Raw genomic sequence first — 15,751 nt, 5'->3', positions numbered from 1 at the left:
TAATAATATCATTATAGACTGTGTATATAATATATAATAATATCATTATAGACTGTGTATATAATATATAATAATATCATTATAGACTGTGTATATAATATATAATAATATCATTATAGACTGTGTATATAATAGCATTACAGTAGAACACCAGGATACGGCATTAAAATTAGTAACAAAATACAGTACAGTATATAATACACATAGCATTATAAATAACACCGTAGAGTAAGGCAAACGCCGTAACCAGGGGCCGGAAAAACATCGTATTCCACATTATAACCTGTAAAAAACGTATCCTTGGGCCACCGTATCCTGGGGTTATATATATATATATATAGCTTTTGTCCGAGTTAGAATTAACTTTTGAATAGAAATTGAATATTTAAAAACAGTGACCAATAAATTTCTATTTCAAATTGTAAAACTGTTCACCATTCAAGTATATTTAATCAATAACCTATAAAGTGTGTACTTATGAAATATTTCTGTTGTGTTTCTGCCTGATAAGTAACAGTACCTATCCTTTCAGCATTCCCATTGTTTCTTCCAAGTTCCTTTTGACACTTAACTGTGCCTGGTGATATTTCAGTGTTGTTTGTGCACTTGTAAGATATTTAGACATTTTAAAAAATGTGAGGAACTCTCGTCTGACTGGATATGACTGACCTACAAATTTCACTTGACTGCAGTTTTTGTACTTTTTAAAATGTACACGAGAGCCTTGGTAAAACAAGACATTGAGTGCAACTTTGTTCACATTCCGTTTTTGTTGTTGAAATAATTTAAAAAAAAAAATCATTGCAATAAAAAAACTTTTTTTTTTAGATAAGGTTTGGTTGTATTTGGACTATTCTAATAACATTTCAGCCGATGTCAACTGCAACCTTCCTCAGATGCGCCTTGCTCAATCTGAAATCTATGAAATTTCAAACATAATAACCATAGTGCACCAGATAAAAATGCTCTGTAATCAGTTCTAAGTGACAGTCGACTGGAGGTTGATGGTTCAAATCTCAGTACAGCCGATATTAATGAATGCAATTACAAATTACTTAAGACTTTACCTGGTTATGGCTGATGGAACTAGCGCAAGTTTCCCCTGTGTATTAAATAAATTACATTCAGAATTCCTACAGATTATGGAGTTTGACAGGACGAACCTGAAGAAGGTTGGAGGTAGCATTGACTGAAACGTGAGAATTAAATCTAAGATGAAAACAGTGGTCTGCATAATACAATGTACTTTTTTTTAATAGTTTAATTTTGGGTGTGGATACTCCATTAGAAATTTATTGGTAAAAAAGATTAAAAAATTTCAATCTATTCCATTTTTCTAGATTTTCTTTTTTTCCTGAGAGTAAGTTTGGTTGACAGTTATCATGCTCTGTTAATTTGTATTGGCAGAAGTTCTCGTAATTTACTCCATACACTGTAAACTTTTGCAATCACACCAGCATTAGTTTTTTTCTATCGCACCAAGTTTTTTTTTATTTTTTTATTTTTTAACTCTTGAATAATCTCAATAAGTTGCCATTCAAATATCCTTTCTCTAACTCTGCTGAATTCTCATTCATCTACATTTTTTTACACTTAGAAGTAAAATTTAAAATAATTAGAATTAAAAACAAACTTAATGATATGTTATGATATCCACATAAAAAAATGTCCCATTAAAACAAAAATTATTAGTAGTGTGATTATAAAACAAAATACAATAAATATCTTTGGTGTTTAATTATCACCAATTTTCATAATGATGCGCATCATGTTCGTCCGTACGTTATCACCTTTCACACAGATTTTTAAAAACTGACATCGTCTGATTTACAAAGATGGTGACTGGTATTATCACTAAAGTAAAACATTCCGACATCATTTTAAAAGAATTTTTTCCCAAATTAAAGTGTTATCTTGTCAACATTACAATTTTAAATAAATTCGTTAAAAAAAACTGACATTCGTTATATTGGTGACACTTATTTGTATGCTAAGAAGACAGTTTATTGTTAATGCAACAATTTTAAATAAAGAAAACAATATTCGATTTCTTCATTTAAAGAATATTTAGTTGACGGTGACAATTATTTTTATGGAAGAAGTCAACTTTGTCTTAATTATATTGACTCTGACAATATTTTTTTTATTTTTTTTTTTACACGGTGGTCACCACTTATCAAGGCCCGGAAGCCACTCAAGGATAAGGGTTATTGCAAGTACAGTACGTTAGTGTGGAGATTTGATGAAGTGTTTACTTAAGGGGGCGGTTCATTAGGAATTTGTTAACATTGGACTTGAAGACATCCAAGTTGTAGTCAGGTGGAAAGCAGGCAGACGGAACAGAGTTCCACAGGCGTGCAAAAGGAATATTCTTAACAGTTAATTATCTGTAGAGGACGGGGTCGCCTTTCGATGTGTTGGGGGCAAAGTAATCCTCTATTGTTAAATAGGGAATTAAAGAATAAAGTCGCATGGTCTCCTTGCCATGAAATATAAAGACACGAAATATGTCGATATTTAATTAAAACCAAAGTAAATTTATTTACATAATACAAATATTAAATCGTAAAAGTTTATAGTTAGAAACGTATGAACAATGTTACTTGTGTTTTGACCTCAAGAATTCTTGATGAGAGGTCAAACGTCGGTTTAGTTGTTTGCCAAAACTAGGATGTGTTTTTCATCACATCTGCATTTATTGCGAAGTCCAGCGAAAAGAGAATGAATGATACAAACTGGAAGTGAAGGTGGTTGTATCGCCCCCTTGTGGCAATGAATAATATTGCCAGAGTTAAAAGGCGATGAACGTGTTTGCCTTAAGGTCATCCGTTTGTATTTGTGTGTCCGCTTGTGTGGAAAACTCGGTATGGAGGGTGGAACATTTCTTGATCCTCATTCAATCCCAGACAACATCGGGTCTCTCTGCTGGTAGTACAGATTAATGTTGAAAGTTATCTCCCTCCCACAGTGAGAAGATATGATAGAAAGGTCGGAAGTCGAATTGAAGAGCTAGCACCCTAAAGAAAGAGCACTCTGTGCTGCAAAAATTGTTTTGGTATTCCCCGGTAGCGGTGCTTCAGGTAGTTAGCAATAAACTAACCCTTCAAAAAGAGAAAAGACAAAGCCTGAGAGAGTGGACCTCCTAGAACTATACAAGACCAGCAATATATCGTAATCAACAAAGATAAAGCCATTTTAATAATGGCCTTGACTCTCTTGAATTTAGTGTTGATGAAAAAGAGAACCTTTCCGCTAGTATTAATAGATACAATAACTGTGTTTTATTGTAAACTAACAGGCCGCCCAGTGTTGCTAAGTCATAAAATATGCTTAAACATGATATTTTAATTCATGCAGATTTTTTAGGTATTATTATAAAGCCAATAATCTGTAGATTATTATATTGTACCTAATACATAATGATTTCAAAAGTTAAAAAAAAAAAATGACTTGGGTGCTAATAGTTAAAATCAGAACCAACTCCAGCCTTAGTCGTTATCATTTGAACTATTATCAGAAAGATAAGAAAACACTAAAATTTAACTGACCTTAATGTATATTTGCATATGCGTAAAAGAGCAGTTTAAATCGACTTGTGTATGCCAAGTTCCATTTTTTTTGTTCAATTTTAACCCCCTTAGCAGCTATTTTTACCAACTAAAGGCCAAATCCCCCATATATTAAGTTTCAAATCTTCAAACCAAAAATTAAAAGGAGTTTGGTAGAGACTGCTCCTCAGACATATGGTTACTTTTATATATGTACTAACAAGCCGCTCGGCGTTGCCCAGTTCTAAAATATGCATAAGCATATTTTAATTCATGCAGATTTCTTATTATAGAGCCAATTTTCTATTGACTATAATCCAATATAAAGTAATAATTTCAAGTTATTTAAAAAAATTTGTCTTGGGTACCATCCGCTAGAATCAAAGCCAGAATGTTCATAATGTTCCAGCCTTAGTCATTATTTATAGCTACTGACAGACGAACACAAACGGTTAAAATTAAGTGAACTTCGAGCTATGAATGCTTCATTTTACATATGTGCAAAAGAAACAGAAGGAGTAATGTTTTATTAGACTTACCCTGTCAAAGTAAACTGTTTTGTTTTCGATTTTGACTCATTAGCAGCAATTTTTGTCAACTAAAAACTAAATCAAGTGTGCTACAGATCCAGTACCCTATATATCAAACTTCAACTCTGTAGACCAAATATTTAGATGAATTTAGTAGACTTTTCGTACACACACACACACACCGACAAAGTCTCTTATATATATATTAGAGTTGGGACGATTACTCCAAACCGGGAATTGGAAAAATCGGAACTTTTTAGAGTATTGGAATCAGTATCGGAATCAAAAAAATTTGTGCCTATTTTCCAAAGCTAAAACAATTTGTTTGATTATATTTTTTATTTGATTTCGTTTTTGAAAAAATCTTCCACTGCTGATATGAATGATAAAATAAATATTTATTGATTTTAAACTTCCAGTAAAATTAAAATCTATAGATCACCCCCACCTCACAAGTGTTTTTACATTTGAGAAAATATATGGCACATTTAACGTGTTTTTATGGTAATCGGGACAAGATAACCATTTTAGATTGAATTATTTAGAGATTTGTAGAGAATCGAAATCTGTAATTGAATTGAAATCAAGAATTTAGTACAGAATCGATAATTGTCTCGGAATCGGGGAAAAATATTGGAATCGTACCATCACTGATATATAAATTTCCATGTGCTAGAATTCTATGCAATTATGCAGAATGTAGAAACTATGCATGAATAGAAATTGTAATAAATGAAACTACTCATCTAATAAGAAGCCATAAAAATTAACACTTGTTTTTAAAAGAAATATGCAAATTAGTTAACCTTCATGTAGTTGCTTGCATATCCTTGACTAAGTATAATAAAGAAGTTCGTTTTAATAATTTTTTAATAGAAAAAGTAGGCTTTGAATATGAATGTAAGAGCGAGAAAAAACTCAACTTTATAGACAAAGGTTTTCTGGGTTGTTGCAATATTTTTGCCCTTTTAATGGAGTATGATCCCACACAGTCGGACGATTCTATTTATAAACGATGCTCCTAGGAACTGACGAATCGAATTAATTTACGTTCTGCTACCAACCAATCAGAAACCAGAATTGCTCCATAAATATTAAACCTTTTCTGGAGCAATTTCACATGTTTCTTTCCGTCTCGACACGGTAAGAATATTTTGCTCTGTGGAACTGTTTTGGTCAAGATCAAAGTGTAGTATCTGTTCTTCGGATGCTGCACTTCTATTTCTTGTTCTCTTTCGGTGGAGGATCAGTCCTTCACGACTGAGACAATTTTTTTTTATTTTTGTACCTTTTCTCCGTTATAAAACGACCCTGGTGTCTAACTCTGTCCCGTGGGGAGGCATAGTAAATAGGTACTGCAAACAAGTCACCTCTCAGGACTTGTGTGTAACAACGAACCATCGGAAATTGTTCTGTCTACTGCAAACCAGTCACCTCTCAAGATTTGTTTAGAACAACGAACTATCTGAAACGTTTCTGAAACTAAACATGGCTTACACTTCTAGATGGGTTAAAGTTAATTCTGTATTGTAGACATCTTTTTTTTTTTTTTTTTTTTTTTTTTTTTTTTTTTTTTAAATTAAAGTGCCTTTTCTCTTTCTAAGTCTGACCCAACAACATTTAAATGTCAGATCCTATAATCTACTTTGAAATCGAATCTCTCTCACTTAAATGCTAAAAAAATTAAGTTTTAAATTTCTCTTTTGTTTAAGGACAGATAAACTTTAAGTTTGGGTTTTTTTTTTATCTTTGATAAAAAGCTTCTTTTTTTTTAATTCATTTTTTTAATTTTCCATAATATACGCAGGATATTTCTCAGCAATATGTTAGAAACGTAGCAGTTCGTCAAAGTCGACGTCACTCCTCACAATTAGCTGCATGGAATCAGTGTCTTTGTTAACGAACTCTTATTGCTGAAGGCGGACGATTTTTGATCCGCACTGCTGTTCAAGCGCTGCAGATGTGCGTTTCATGTCTTAGTACAGGTGCACTCTCATCAATGCTCACACAAAGTTCTTCTACGTAACGCTTCAAACCCTTTTTAACATGCTTCTCACCAGGTTGCACCACCATCGACTAGGTCTTACAACTTTTGTGGTGAGATGTTACAATTAAAACAAAAAATCTTTTTAAAATAGAACTAATGTAGTTTCTCTATTTTTTTTTTCATCTTTTCTTTCTTATCTTATTTCAATTGTTATTTTGCTATCAAGAATTAGCAGGTGAAACGTGTGACCAACTCAGTTTTACCATAAAGTAAACAAGTGTGTGTGTGTGTGGGGGGGGGGGTCTCTATATTGCCCGGTCATTAAAAAAAAATAAAGGAATTGACAAATGCTGGCTGCAAACTCGCATAACTAGAATTAATAAGCAAATGCATTATCAATGCAATCACGAGGACGCAGATGTTATCATGCAAATTTAGCTTTTTAAAACAAAAGAACGAAATGAAGGTTTGCGCATGCACAGTTTGCAAACCACGTCAAAAGCAAGGTTTTTATCTGACCCTCCCCTTTTAAACAAAACATTTCTACACGTAATAATGGAACTTTCCAATTTTTCCATGTTATGTGTTCGAGAGATGACTCTTTCTAACGAGACCATGTTCATGCTTGTACGATACGGATGACAAGTTTTTACGGACATACAAACACACACACACAGACGACTGAGATTTATATAACAGATAGAAAATTATTTTTTTTTTATATGAGGATTGATAATTTGTAATTTTGTAACTATTGTTAACATCTTTATTATATTCTCAGCATTCCAACTGATATGAATAGATTAGAACACCAGTAAGAAAACAGTAATTATTTATTTATATATACTAACGAACCACCCAGTGTTGCTCAGTCGTAAAATATGCATAAATATCATATTTTAATTTTTACAGGAACTGAGACATGTGTATGCAAGTATTGTTTTTTTAGTCGCATGCAAGCGACTCTAGAAGTCACTCCGTCTGTCAGTCGGTCTGTCGGTAACACTTTTGTGCTTGGCCTTTTTGGTTAAGATCAAAGGTCTGCTGTTAATAGATGCTGTTCTTAGCTTTTTAAGCTTTTCTTGGCCTTTTGGTCAAGATCAAAATGTAGTATCTGTTCTTACTACATGTTGTACTTATTGTGATATGAAGTGGGGGATCACTTTTCTGTATTAATTTAATGTAAAATGATCACCCACTTTACAACCAGTCAATCTCGAAGCCATTCAAATCATTCTCCAGATCATTCAAGTTGTTTTTCAAGGATTCCAGTTATTTTTTAAGCATTCAAGTCATTCTTACGATCATTCAATTCATCCTTAAGTTCATTAAAGTCATTCTAAGTCATTTACTTTTTATTTAAGTAATTTCAGCCCATTTTTCGGTCATTTTAGTTTATCTTTAAGAATTTCATGTCAATCCTACATTCACGCATTCATTCATTACACAAGAGCACAGACTAATGGCTATCGGCCTTGTTTCTAAACAGTTCACTTCATGTAAGTAAAAAAAAAAAAAAAAAAAAAATACTTGAGCTGAGATTGAAACCAAAACTTAAAGATAGTGAGTCATATACGATAACCATTAGGCCGGCTTGACACAATCTTTAAAAAAGTGTTTTCAAACCTACTTATTTTTAACATAAGGAATATGTGAAATATTTATGCATGTACATTCGTGAAATAGAAAACAGTTAAAAATATGACCCCCCCCCCCATGTACTAATTTTTCAATTTTGACCTCTTAACAGCTCGTTTTTCCAGATGAAAACTGATCAAAAAGTTTTCCATATATCTGAATATCCTATATACCAAATTTCAAGTCTGTAAATACAAAATCTGTTGAGTATATAAGTTAAGAAGTGTCCGCTCACACACACACACACACACACACACACACACACACACACACACACACTTTCTTTTAGTCATTTTTTAGGGTGAAAAAGCAGTAAAAAAAAAAATATATAGTGTAGTAATCCTGAGGACAGAATGATGCTCTCCCCTGCATCTGTGTTTAGCCAATTAAAAGGGAGCCTTCAGGTCGCCTATACTATTTTGCAATCATTTTACTTTTTACTTACTATCTTTTAATACTTAGTAGTATGTGTTAGTGTTCTGCTGTCATGTGGTTATCTTGCCAGGCATTACCTCCTCCTTTGGGAGAAAGTTAATATACCATGATACTATCCTTATATAGAGGGTAGTAATACACTAGCAAATATCTATACAATCTCTAGTCTTATATTTTTGTGTTTAATAATAGTTTTGTAACAATAATTCTGTAGTACTACAACAAATCTAGACAAAGTTATAGTTGAGGTTTATACTAGAATTATCGACATAGACATATGACGTAATGGTTAAAAGCATTGGTTAACAATCAGTTCTAATTGTGACAATCTTCTGTAGGTTGTAGGTTCAATCCTTCCTATAGGCAATAATAGCTAAGAATAATACAATAATGAATACTTTTACTCCATTATGATTGACAGAACGAGAACAATTTACTCCCATGGTTTAAATAAATAATTCAGTTGAAAATTTCTTACAGGTTCCTCGATTCGCAAAGATGCATATGAAGATGATGAATGGTTACATTGGGCAAAACATTGAATATAGCAACCATGATAAGAATAGAAATCCAAATCATAATGTCATTAAAAACTAGCAGGACCTGTGGAAATTCCACAGAATGAGAAATATATTTAATCAACAAATGTTTTCATAACGCTGATATTTTTTTATTTTATTTATTTATTTATTTTTTTTTTTTTGGATAACACAAAAAATTAGTTTTTTTTTTTTGGATAACACAAAAAATTAGTTTTTTTTTTTTGTTTTTTTGTTTTTTTACAGAAAAACCAATAAGACATAGCAAATATGAGTTTATTATCATTTTTATGAAAATAGTGTCCATTGTATATATATTCTTATCCAGGGTTGTCAGATTGTTTTTTTTTTTTTTTTTTCAAGTCAAATTTCACGAATTTGGCTTTTTTTTTTTTTTCTTTTTTTTTTTTAAGCAATTTGGCCTTCAAAACATAACAGACTAAGAAGCAATCATAATATTAAATAATATAAATAAATAATGTTTTAAATATTTATATGGTGTTCTACTCATTATTCAAGGTTTTTTGCAATATTGACTTTTATAACTATTAGATGTGAATTTTTTATGCCTTTCTTTTTTATATAAAACTTTGTTAGATAAGAACCTATGATCATGGCCAATTTCCTCCCATCATTGTGGTGAGGATGATCAGAGTTCACAAAGAAAAACTTTGGCAAGTTTATTTGTACAAATTTCCTCAGGAATTAGTAAACCAGCCATGGTATGTATCATGGCTAAAGTGCACGTAGAAGAATCGGCAGTTGTGTAGAAATTAGAAAATTAGATTCCCAGGCGAAAAAAGAAAAAAATGGTGCCAAATATTTTTTTAATTCTTACATGGCTTAATAAAAAAAAAGTTTTTATTTATTTGCTTTGTTTCTTTAAATCGATTTCTTAAGGTTTTCAAATCCAGATAGAATACCAGATGTTTGCCTATTAAACGGTACATGGAAATCTTCATTTTTATTACTGTATGTTATGGTTGAATACGAGTTTATGTACTTGATATAAGTGGGGGTTTATTCATTATCTCTACTGTTATATAAAAAGAACTTGTGTCTGTGAGTTTGTTACCTATGAACTCCGAAACAACTGGACAGATTTTTATGAGATTTCACACAAATGTACTTTATGTATCTAGCAGTGTTCTTAGATAGGTTTTGTATCAAAATAAGTATTGATAATCGAAATAATCCGATGAAAGAAGGAACAGAAGATTTTGACCAAAGTTAACGCCTTACACAGCCTAACATCAAAAATGCATTTGAGAAGTTTTATTACCACACAAGCAGAAAGGTCCGGCATATAAAATCAGCAATAGGTTCTTTTGATATGACAGGAGTGCGTTCAAAATGAATTTCTTTTTAAAGCAAAAGCTTTAAAAGTTTTCAATTTTATAATACCTGAAAATTTGCTAAGAATTTTAAAGGCAGTCATAAATTCATTCTTTTTTTTTTTTTTTCCTCCAGATTAAGAGCATAAGATAAAAATGGTTGATGAATAAATATAAGTGCATTCTGGTAGATTTAATTTAGTAATTAAATTACATTTTTGATTTAAACAAATATTTCATTAATAGTAAATAAAAATTGTTATAATCAAAGTTCCTATTTATTTACTTCCCCACAAGGGCAAGGTGACACACTGTCGGTTCTTATTGTGGAAAAAATTCAGCTCCCAAAAAAGAGCACTTTCGATTGAAGCAAAAATTAAAATTGCTGCAGTCTAGAAGGACTTTTCCTCCACTGACCGTGTAGAATCGGAACATACACTACACATTGTTCCTAACCAAGAAGAGTTAGTATTTATCTCCCGTTTCAGAAATGACCTATACTGTTGATTTTTGTATCAAAGTAAATTTCCCAGTGGTGCTGAGGCACCAGGTAAGTATAAGGTCTGAAAGATTTAGTTTTTATCAAAGTTACATAAGTAATTATTAAATTTATATTGAGGTGAGAAATACACACGAATATCAAGATTTCTTATAATTTTATTGATATTGATTATCAGAAATTTCCAATCTGAAACATGAACTAATCACTTAATTGCTTTCTTTTTCTCTGCCTTTCTCCCTCTCACACTCTCAATAATTTTTATAGGCAGACTGTTTGCTTTTAGGTTCTGAGTTCAGTTCCTATGATGAACTAGCTTTTTCCTTTTTCTTTTCTTTTTTTTTGTTCTAGCTGGAGATAGCTGGATGCTAGACAATCCCCTGTTATTCCATACATACCAACCCAGAAATCTTTTTAAAGATTCTAACCGTCCCTTTAAATGCAATTATTTCTATTTCTCTTGCACTTGGTTCACTGGGTATATTTGCCAAATATTTTTGAAAATTCTATTTTTGTGTGTTTGGTTGCTCCTATAATTTCTGGAATGATGGAAATCTTAAGATTCCAGTTTCTTTTCATTTTGGACATAAAACCTTGGTATTTCGTTATCTTTTTCACTCTCAGCTCTGTTTAATTCTGTATCATTGGGGGACACTAACTTCTAAGGTTGTTTCTTTCTCCTTGTCCCATACCGCTATGTCAGGTTTAATAGTTCCACTTTCTAGGTAGGATCGAATCTTCAACCTTCAGAATGTAACTTACTACTGAATTTTACTATGCAAGAACCGATAGCATAATGGATAAAGTTTGATAACACTAGAATAATGCTTAGAAAAGATATGCACTTTTTTATGAGTTTCAGCATTAAGTGTATCAATTAAAACAAAATTTTGATATTATAAATAAAAAATAAATTGAATAAACACAGATAAAATAAACTGTTAATTACCCTTAAAACAACACTCCTTATAATTACTTAGATGAGGTTTGTGACTGTGAGCAGGAGTTTTTTTCATTCCTCAACCCTCCACCCCCGAGATATTCGTCACGCTAGTTTATTATTAAATATGCTGTTGACATTTGTTGCATACAAATGAAGATTGCCTAATTCTGTCAAACTATTTTACGTTGTAATTGATTGCAATCACATTTGTAAACCTAATTTACAATAAAGCATGATCTTATTATGAAAGATTATTTCTTGAATTAGATTGGGGTCACCGTTTATAACAATTATTGGTCTCTTAATTGTTATTGCACTAAAAGACATGAAGCACAAATGAGGGCAATTTACTCTTAGGGAATGAAAATGTTTGGATTGAAATTCTCAGAAAATTAATGACATCTGAAAAAAGGCCAAAGAGTACAAGAACTGAAATATTAAAAATGCTAAACATGATGCGGAAAATAATCTAAAACGCATAAGCTATTATCGTTTAATGTTCGTTTTGCATGCTGGCATGCATTGAATGGCTTTTCAAATTGATTTCAAACTAACCTATCTCCGGCCAGGTCTCCCTATTTCTTGCAAGTCCATGTTTATTTCTTCCATATTTTGCACCACTTATCAAGGCCTTGAGGTCACTTGAGGATAAGAGTTAATGAGTGTACAGTGATAAAGGGGAACATGTCATAGTCATCGTTAGTAGTGGAAATTTGGTAAATTGGATTACTTAAGGGGATGGCTCATCAAGAATTTGTTTATGTTGGACTTGAAGACAACCATATTGTAGTAAGTTGGAAGGCAGGAAAGCGGAACAGAGCCCCACAGGTGTGCAGTTTTAAGAAAGAAGCTTTGTTTATGGAATTTAGGTTTAGACACAGACAAAGAATGGGGGAAATTATTGATAGTGGTTTCAGCTAGACGAGTGTTTTTCATGAAAGACAAAACAGAGGGAGACCATAATCTGGAGCTCAGATGAGCACTTGCCATGAAAACAATGGTAAAGCATAGAGACAGGCCCGCAACGTCCCCTCCGTGCGAAAGAGGCTGCAGGGAAGAGAAAAGGGCATCCCTCACCAGGTTACGAAGTCCAGCACCAAGCTTCCATGATAAATGTTTTTTTTTTGTTTGTTTGTTTTTTTTTTTCACTAAAAAACATTGCAAAAAAAAGCATTAGTTTTTTTGTTTATGCATATATTTATGTTTAAGTTAATACTTTGTATCTTCCCATGTTTCTATCAACACTATTCATCTATTGTTCCATTGTCTCTTTAGAAATGAATTAGAACTTCCTTAGAAAAAGAAGACAAAGTCCATTTCTAATATTTCAAACAACTTTATTGAGTCATTCTCGTTGTGGTGTAAATAAAAGAAAGAAAAGAGAAGGTGTCAGTAAGAGAATACATCTAAAACTATGGATGACGACAAATGCTTAGAAAATCTTGTTTGTAAAGAAGATAAAAGAGTTTATGTATGAAGGGCGGGCCATGTAGGTGTGAGTGTGTGTGTGTGTTATATTAAATCCAGGTGTGTGTTGCTTCTGTAGCCATGTTGGTTTGTGGAACTTCTTGTTGAACCCCAGGACTAGATGACCGTGCGGAGAACAGGTGCACCCCAAGAGAGAAGATTGGAGGGTTGAAATTGTCAAAACAGTACCTGCTATAAACAATTCATTGAACACGAGTTTCTACTTTACCCATAGTTTAGAAGGGAGTTCATACCTTTCCAGATTATTAGTGCATACTATGCCTAAACTTTAACAGATTCCATGAAAAAAGTTTCTTTCTTAGAACTGTGCGCCTGTGGAACTCTTTGCTTACCAGCTGACTACAATATTGTCATCTTCAAGTCCAACATAAACAAGTTCTTGACGAGCCGTTCCCTTAAGTAATCCAATTTACCAAATTTCCACTATTAGCGATTACTACGATATTGTCCCATTGACTATCATACACTCATTAACCCTTATCCTCGAGTGGTTTCCAGGCCTTAATAAGTGGGGACTCCTTTGTTAAAAAAAAAAAAAATGAATTCAATAGATCTGGTGGAATTTTGTATGATTTTGCTCTGAACCATTGTGCATGGGCCACCATAGTTTAAGATATGGTATATAAACCAGGTGTTACATGAAGAGCTGCCCCTTATGTATGTAAGAAGACATACTAGATAAATGAAAATGATATTAGAATAAGGTTAGAATCGAACCCTGTAAGCAAGTGTTAAAGATAATAAATGATGGAATGTTAGAAATTCAGTCTATTGTTAATTCTATTAGAAATAGTTAAATATTGTTAATTCTATTAGAAATAGTTAAATATTGTTAATTCTATTAGAAATAGTTAAATATTGTTAATTCTATTAGAAATAGTTAAATATTGTTAATTCTATTAGAAATAGTTAAATATTGTTAATTCTATTAGAAATAGTTAAATATTGTTAATTCTATTAGAAATAGTTAAATATTGTTAATTCTATTAGAAATAGTTAAATATTGTTAATTCTATTAGAAATAGTTAAATATTGTTAATTCTATTAGAAATAGTTAAATATTGTTAATTCTATTAGAAATAGTTAAATATTGTTAATTCTATTAGAAATAGTTAAATATTGTTAATTCTATTAGAAATAGTTAAATATTGTTTATGTCGGAAAAAGAGTTGAATGGACAATGCAAATCAAAAATATATTGTTTAAAAATAGGTTAGATTAGAATTGAGGATGCTTTTGTTTGCCAAAAGTGTGTTTGGACAAACATATGTAAAGCCACATGAAAAATAGTCACGTTTGAAAAACACACTTCTGAAGTCATAAACAAAGATTTCTCAATATAGGAATCTGAGGGTTCGGAGTTAGGGTCAGTTGTCAGTCAGTTGATCAGAGTTGAAAGTCAACAGTTGATGAGAGATAGTCAGTTGGAGAGGAGAGCCCTTAGAAGCGAAGGGTAGAAGATTAGACCATGTAGATCCAAGTTTGAATTCATGACGTCATCGACCGGCCGATCAGATGAATAAAGAAATCACATTTATGTTTGTAAGTGTTCGTCTCGTCATTCCTTACAACAAAAAGGTAAATGTGTTTTATCCTGTAACGAGCATTGTGTAACCCTTTCCAAGTATTATGTGTCCCATCCTCCATCATAATGGAGTATCTCCTCCCCTCCATATGTGTATAAGAACTGTTGCATCATATCTCCCAGTCCGCATTAATATGAAACCAAGAAGCATCCCAATCTGTATAAATGTCTCCCTCTTCATCATCATCGTCATATGTGTCTTTTCCCAATATGAACTCCCGTCATCTTTGAATATGAGCCTGCTGCTACACAACACAGGGAAGACACCAGTTCAATCTGAAATCAGAATAATGACTGTTACAACAAATCAGCCATTGGCTATCACTCCTTCAAATGCGTTTTACCTACTGAAATATTTACAAGTGTCTGATTACAATGTGTCTATGGCTGAAATGAATGGTTCATATTTAACCGTATAACAAAATGTATTAAGATTTTACTATTAAAAACTAAACTGTTTTAACATTTTTAAGTATTTTTAGAGGTGTTTAATTGGTGCAAATGGATATTCACACAGACTTTGTAATTGCCTATCAGGTTTATTGCATTCAGTTACATACTAATATTGTACCTATTTATTTGCCTCCCCACAAGGACAGAGTTAGACACATGGTCGGTTTTTAATGTGGGGAAAATCTAGCTCCCCAAGAAGGGGCACTCTGGATAGGAACAGAAATTAAAATTGTCTTTGTCATGATGGATTTCTCCTCTCTCCACTTACTGAGGACAGAAAAAGTGAAGTGTAGTATCAGAACAGACACTACACTTTGTTCCTAAGGGAAAGTATAAAGTATACAGCCTAAACTCCTTCACATTGTCCATAGCTAAAACTAACAACTGTGTCTTCAATACACAAACATTAAATAACCAAAATGCCAGAAAACAGAAAAACTAAATCAAACTGTTTGCCAACATTTGGGCAATTTCAATGCTAAAATATTTTTTATCTTTTTAAATGTGATCGTAAGGTAGAGAAATCACTTTGCCTTTTTACTTGCAATTTAGAAATAGATCGCAACTTGTTGAAAATCAAGTCTTTCTAAAGAAACATTTGGGCACAAATGCTAAATATTGGGTTGGAAAATAAAACAATATTGTGAAGGAGAACTATGAGGGGGTGTACAATAAGTAATGCCCTTGACCCACTTCCCATAGCAGTAGAGCAACGAAACTTGGCACAGTTATTATTCTTTCTCTACATAGGAACCAACCAGAGTTATGCAAT

At 32.3% G+C, this 15,751-nt stretch overlaps 1 protein-coding gene and 1 pseudogene across 1 annotated transcript in view; both read left to right on the top strand.

The window, feature by feature from the left end:
- LOC145294123 (14-3-3 protein zeta/delta-like) overlaps positions 1–15,751 on the top strand; it is a 177,704-nt gene that overhangs the window by 74,496 nt on the left and 87,457 nt on the right. The window lies entirely within an intron of this gene.
- Positions 7,140–7,265, top strand: LOC145294452 (U2 spliceosomal RNA; annotated as a pseudogene).

This window comes from Euprymna scolopes, chromosome 15 (genome assembly GCF_053919585.1).
Source record: "Euprymna scolopes isolate OS-2025 chromosome 15, ASM5391958v1, whole genome shotgun sequence".
Classification (NCBI taxonomy): domain Eukaryota; kingdom Metazoa; phylum Mollusca; class Cephalopoda; order Sepiida; family Sepiolidae; genus Euprymna; species Euprymna scolopes.
This window is presented reverse-complemented; position numbering and strand designations above follow the sequence as displayed.